The following is a 7,111-nucleotide window of genomic DNA, read 5'->3' as shown; positions in this document are numbered from 1 at the left end:
CATTCTGAGTTTGGTGATTGAGTGAAGCTAAGCTGCTACCTTGGGATGTCCTAGTCAAAAATATGCAAGATGAAAACAGCAGAGAGACTCTTTATTTTGCAAACACGGTATGTCCTCTAATACGGATGCGGGTTTGGTACAAGACAGCTCTTCCCAAAGAATATTCATCTGTCATCAACGGTTTAACTGTGACTTTTGTTCTCTGCACCTGGACAACATTTGCAGGTCTGAGCGCAAATTGGTTCACAGTAACTGGGCCCCTGAATGTGTGTGTGTGTGTGTGTGTGTGTGTGTGTGTGTGTGTGTGTGTGTGTGTGTGTGTGTGTGTGAGTGAGAGAGAGAGAGAGAGAGAGTATCCTGCAGTGATCCAGTTTCCAGTTCAAGTAAAGTAGGCCAGCCAGTTAGCCCATGAGTCAGCCTTTTCTCCTGAGAAAGGCGACTCCCTGACATGACAGCATCAATAACAGCTGACCAACACACCCTACCAGGCCGACACACACACACACACACACACACACACACACACACACACACACACACACACACACACACACACACACACACACAGTAGATGGACGCACGAACACACACACAGCTGACCAGCAGTATTTTGTGATGGATACTGTAACCGTTTGTCTCCCCTGGTGTAAGAGCGTTACGCTGAGGTCATTCGCTCTCAGATGAATTTAAATTAATGCTGATGTGAGCCACGTTGAACTCAGTGATACTGAACGGAGCTTTGTTCTGGTTGTGATTGGATTAACGGTCGATCTGGTAACATCTGCGAGACCCAACTGGATGAAATATTGACACATTACTCTTAAAGTCTAAGCACAATCAAACCATTATTAGAGAAAACTGGGACGCTGAATCAATTCAGATGCAAGGCCCCAGTTTCATAAAAGCAGAATCAAAAGCTCATTAAAGATTTAACATTCTTGAGTGTGTGTTTGAAATGTATTCAAAGACTATTTTGCCTTTTTTTTTGTGGATTAAATGGGATCAAGCTGAGTAACACTGAGGATGAGTGGCCTCAGTTCTTGCTAAGCTGTTGTTGAAGACCGATTATGGGTCAGGCTGGATGAGTTATTCCTCAGCTGGATACAGATAAATCCTGAACATGTCAGCGCTTAACAGTTTTCATCTTTGTAATTTATGCCAGTGCTATTAAAAATAACAGACTTTACCCAGGTTTTCTGCTCTGTAATGGTGTGTTTTTTTTCTTAACTCCACATTAACCTCTTAAAAAGATTTGATTTTGACCCATTGGAGACACGTGCAAAATAAAACTGGACTTGAATTAGATGTGATTTTTACGCTAGCACAAGCTTCTGATGGGTTTTAGCGCTGGTGTAAACACAGTCTCTTGTGGGAGGTGATATCACCATGTGAAGTATGTGCGATGAGATGTGTTTTGAGTGTATGTTGCTGATGGAAAGGTGGTTTGCATTGAGTCTTTCGTCATTCTACTTCTTTCAAAACATCTTAGAACAGCTGGTGAAATAGCACAACTGTAAGCCCTGAATGATGATGATGGTGTGTGTGTGTGTGTGTGTGTGTGTGTGTGTGTGTGTGTGTGTGTGTGTGTGTGTGTGTGTGTGTGTGTGTGAGAATGTCTGTATATTACTTGTCCTGGGGAGGCATATGTTTATCGGTCTAGGTACTTAATGTGCACATGTACATGTGGTTAATGTTGCATCTTAAACATCTGTTTCCATTAAGTCAGGTCTATGAAATCTATATGACAACAGCTGAGTGAAGCCTTGGTCATGACATAGAAATGCACCAAAACATAATATCAACAACAGGAAGACCATTATTAATTCATAAAATGTTACATAAATGGTTATTTCTGTTTTAATTAATATGCACCATGTAGTTTTGGAGAAGAATATCAAACATCAGTTTGATATTTACAATCTTAATGAGGAAATAACACAAACAAAGTATTCATTTTCTCCATAAGTGAATAAACAAGCTGTTCTCAGGAAAGGAAAGTAAGGTCCCTAGAGCACTGTTTGAAGGTAGAAAGGTGGCAGGGTCCGCCACATATAAGCAAAGTAAAACAGTATGAAACTCTGTTGTCCTTTAACGTCAGTTTGTTTATTCAGTCATGAAAACAAAGATAGTTTGTTTATTTAGTTTGGCATAAAAACGCATAAAAAAATCAGTCAATGAAGATCTTTCTCTTCTGATTAAAATTTCTTTCCCAAAACTATAAGATATAAAAAAGAAGATTTCATGGCAAAGTAACCAAATAAGTGAACTAATACAAAGGTAAACAATTGCAAAAGCAAATTAAAACAGAAATCTTGATTATGACACATTTCTTAAGGCTTTTAACTTTGGGGAGTAAAAAGTGGATTTATCTTCACTCCTGTTTATCAACCTGACTGCAGCAACGATTGGCTGAAAAGAACGCTGTTGTCGGGTGATGTTCTGTCACGTTGACTGCTGACTGGAGCTGGAGGGGAAAAATTAATTTACTTCATGAATGTACCGTTTCAAAGAGAAGAGGGGAAATGAAGAGAAAGAAAGGGATTGCTGATGTTCTTATGGCTGAAAGTGAAGTGATCTGGCTGTTTGGGATGGATAAGCACTGTGTAAGTAACCAAAAATAAACACAAATGATCACTACGCTTATTGTGACTACGCCATTAAACAACCGCAACTGCTGATGAAAATCTATCCGCTGCGGCTCAGGCACAAATGTTCCTTGACAGGGTAATGTTTTAAAAGTTTTACTCACCTTAACTTTAATCTCATTCGCCAACCTCCCTATTCCAGACCAAATAAAACACTCTGTTACTTTGAGTAAACTTGCAGATTTCTCAGTTTAATGCAGAATTCCAACACATTATTTCTTTATTGCCTACATTTATTTTTTATTATCTTTTTTGTGTGTATTTGATAGCTTATTAATTGAGCCATCTATTTGTTTGGCCTATTTGTTTTGGGGATTTTGGCAGTTTCAGTCCTCCATAACAGTCAACCTCCGCCCACACACTCCAGCTTAATGTGTCTATTTCCGTCAGCTCATTACTGCACAGTTTGATCTTCGCTACATCTTGGGAGAACAGTCATCCTGCTTTGTTGATAAATGCAAGATAAACTGAGTCATACCTATACGGGCAAACATAGATTTAAATGTTAGACACACACAAGTGAAACAACAAATACACTGAGTTCATTTAACTCAGAACTGATGTAGTGGACATAATGTAAAACAAATAAACCCTTCATGGAACCATAGGGGGAAGATGTCATGTGCAAAGCATTTCCATAGCGCCTGTTCATGCAGGAATAATTTTCCAATTATTTCCAGTTATATAATCATTATTACTGTGAAATGAAAAACTTCAGACCTTTTTAATATTTTCATCTCGTTAGTATTTCCGCTGCAAAATAGAAAAAAAAAAAAAAATACATTGGGGAAACGCACTCGTGATGGGTGAATCTAATGAGGCGTCAAGGCGTCGAAATGTCTTTCTCGCTCAAAAGTGTATTGTTGTTCTAAAGCAACATTAAAGACTTGAAAGTAATGAAGCTGTCTGAGGCCTCTCAGTGGGAGGTGGATCACTTTCACAGTATAAATTACATCAGTGAACTTAGGTAATACAATGATTACGTTACTCATTACAATTTCAGCAGATAATCAGCTGCAGAGTACATTTCAAAATGAATCTTCCACCTGAGTGCATGTGGTTCACCGAGAAGTATAATTTAGTTCCTTTCCTGGCCCCCAGTAAACCCAGTAAAATACACAAAGTTGCATCGGCTGTTTTCTATTTGAACACACAGAAAATCAGCGGACACTAAACCAGATAACTAGTGGTTGTCCATCTTTGTCTCTGTGATACAAACATGAAAGCTGGGCGGACCGTGACATGTGTCTTGTTGATATGCCAGATTTATCTGGCGTGACTAATCTGTGGTGACACAACTGATGCATATATGTAAAATGTGAGCAGATGTAGCTCCACTGTGTGTTTTGCACTACAAAGTGTGCTTTAGATTGTTCAGGTTTGATTTATTAGTGATGTCTCTGAAGCCCGTGGCCAGAGTCCTTTTCATGTATTATTTTGATTTTTCAATCCTACAATGTACTCTGACATTATACAACATACCCGTACCATTAATCCTGACAGTGACATGGCTGATGCATTACTGCTGGATCAATTTTTGATGACTTGTGATCATTGAAGTTTATTGTAGGTGAGATTAATGGCACAGAAGGAATCATTTATGTGCACAGACATTGGCAATGTTGATATTGTTCGAGGAGGTGAAGCATATATGACATCAGAACTGGTTTCACTTGAGAACCGGTTCCAAACTGTCTGATCCATCTGATTGTGTGATTGTATGCCTCTGAGCTTTTCATTTCCTTTTACTGATGCCTGAATGTTTTTTCTGACAGTTGCGCATTGCAAAACAATGATATCAAATTTATGTATCTACACTGATGGAAACTTGCTACAAGGAGTCATGGCAGAGAGAAGGAAGCTTCAGGAAGCCTCAAAACTTCAAAGGCAATAAAAAAGCATTCATGCTTAAAGGTATCTTTTGTAAGAAAATGACAGAATTCAAAGGTACCTCCAAAACCATAGGGGGCAGTGTAAACCATACCTGCTGGACCTAACAGGTTGCTGAGTAAGCCTTGGAGCAAGATGGCCTAATTGAAACGGGAGTCTGCCCACACTGCAACCTTGGATGACAGGGGGTGTCACTGCAGGCAATAGTGGTCTGTCAACCAGCGTCCTAGTGAACACAGCTTGACACCAGACTGGGACTGAACACAGACTCTTAGAGCAAAAGATGCCAGTTTGAAAACAGGCGAGACAGTACAGATGTGATTTACAGCAGCTCTGATCAGTACTATGACTCTGGGCAGGGGTGCCCCCAGAGTTTTTATTAGAATGGGGGCCAGGACGGACCAATGAAAATCTTGGGGTGGCCATTGAGCATTGAAAGAGGGTCAAAATTTGCTGGCTGGCCATGTATTTCTTTTATTTACAGATATATGCAACTCACTAGGAAAAGGGGGCACTCATGAAAGAGGTGGTGCACTCACAAAGAGGAGGCAGACACTGGGGGTGTAAAGCTGGAATATTTTCCTGTCTAACAGTAATTGAGGATTTATTTCCACCAAATCAGAGGTGATTGTGGAAACACAAACCAAGACTCTGTCTTATAAATTGCTTATTTACAACATGTGCAAGCCTACTTTTGTTTACTCTGAAAATTAATCAAGAATCAATTAGGGAACCATAAAGATTAGTGACAATAAGCAGATTCCCACCCACAGACATGCTAAACTTACCATATTTGTTGTCCCTTTGTTTGACCTATTCTAAAATCTCTTTATGTTGAGGACTGAAGAGACGGTGACAAAAATGCAAAATAAAAAGCCCATGTGATGCTCATTAATAGTCAGTTGCTTGCTTTTAAGTTTTATTGCCCCAAAATGAAGCATTAGCAATAATTTATTTTCCTAAACGGCATCACCAGCATGGAACCATAAAATCGGTGTGCCACAATGGATGGGAACGCTCCAGCATTATTAAAGAGATAATTCAAAACATGAAAAGCCTTCACATAAAACAACTGGCCTCATGAAGAGTAAAGACAGAGCTCTGATGCTGCTCCTCTGCACTACATTTCCCACTAGATATTCAAACCAAGCAAAACTGCCAAAACTAATGGGTGGTGCATGGGAATGATTTTAATTAGCGCTGCCTTTCATCTGTGAACTTCACATCAATAAGCTCCAGCTTTGCAATGTATGAATTTTTTGTTTGTTTGTTTGTTTTTTAAACATTTCAGTAACTTGGCAACTGTTCGCTAACTGACTGGTCTCAGCCTCAAGGGCTGACGATAGTCCCGGGCTGTGTCCTACTTACATGTTTGCACTTTACTTCCAACCGAGTGTGCAGTGCTGTATGTTCACATCACAAAATAATGAAATATATCTGTGTTGAAAAAAAAGAAACTCCCGTACAGGCTTTAAATTCTCTGGTTTTGAGACTGACACTATTGCCTCACAGTGCAATGCAAAACAGAGATGTAGAGTTTCACAACATGACATCCCTGCTGACAGCTCAGAAGACAAAAACATTAAGCAATAAATGCATTTCTAAATTAAAGAATAATTCAACATGGAAATACAGTCAGAATCTACTCATCTTTATTTCACTGGAAAGGTTGGGGGAAGTTTGGTAGGCCACAAAACATTTCTGGAGCTTCACAGCAAAACAGCCTCACAGTATTCTCCTAAACAAGCCATTCGCACACTTAAAAATGACACAGGCCATTATGAAATTAGAAAAATCTCTTGGGTTTACCAAATTTTTTTCAAAACTCTGATCAACAAACAAGGCCTTTTTTTCATGAACAGAACAGCTCTATGTGAATGTGAACCTGAGGCAATGGCAAACACACACTGACCATTGACCTTTGATAAGATACGTTCTGATGTGTTGATGTATGTTTACTGTAGGCTTTTGTACAAGTTTAGAATTATTATTTTTTGTGCAGTAATCTATGAGCTAGGTCATGAGAACACACATTTTATTGTAAATGGTCTCTCACTGACCACCAGCAGTACCTCCAATGATCCCAAACGGATTTGAAAAGACACCTTTATAAAGTCAAGTCTTCACTGTAGCTGCTAAGCTGAAAGCATCAGCGTGCACCCATCAAAAGTGGTTTCCTGAGCTCAACCATGTGTCAAGAGTGTAAATGTTGTCTTGAGATCAATTTAGGATCTCAGGGCTGCTGGAGACTTGTATTATGTCAGATTGACTTATATGGAGCCATTTTCTACTTATTTTTCTTTTTTTCCCTGGTTGTATTTTTTTACGCTTTACGTAAGTCTGGATCTGCTTCTGTTGCTTAGGACAAATGCTGTGACGCCATTTTACTGTGAAGCTCCAGAAATGTTTTGTGGAAATATTACGATCAGGGCCTAGGGGAAACCAGGGCCAAGGGGAAACCTTGGTGCGACATGAAAATGAGACTCTCCTCTTCCTGTCCCCCAAGCACCGCCAACAGCAAATCATTTTTTATGGTTGTATTCAAAAACACATCTTGCACACAATCAAACATGCTG

The sequence above is a fragment of the Acanthopagrus latus genome, chromosome 9 (assembly GCF_904848185.1).
Source record: "Acanthopagrus latus isolate v.2019 chromosome 9, fAcaLat1.1, whole genome shotgun sequence".
NCBI classification, from domain to species: domain Eukaryota; kingdom Metazoa; phylum Chordata; class Actinopteri; order Spariformes; family Sparidae; genus Acanthopagrus; species Acanthopagrus latus.
The sequence above is the reverse complement of the archived record's forward strand: the minus strand, read 5'-3'. Positions refer to the sequence as shown.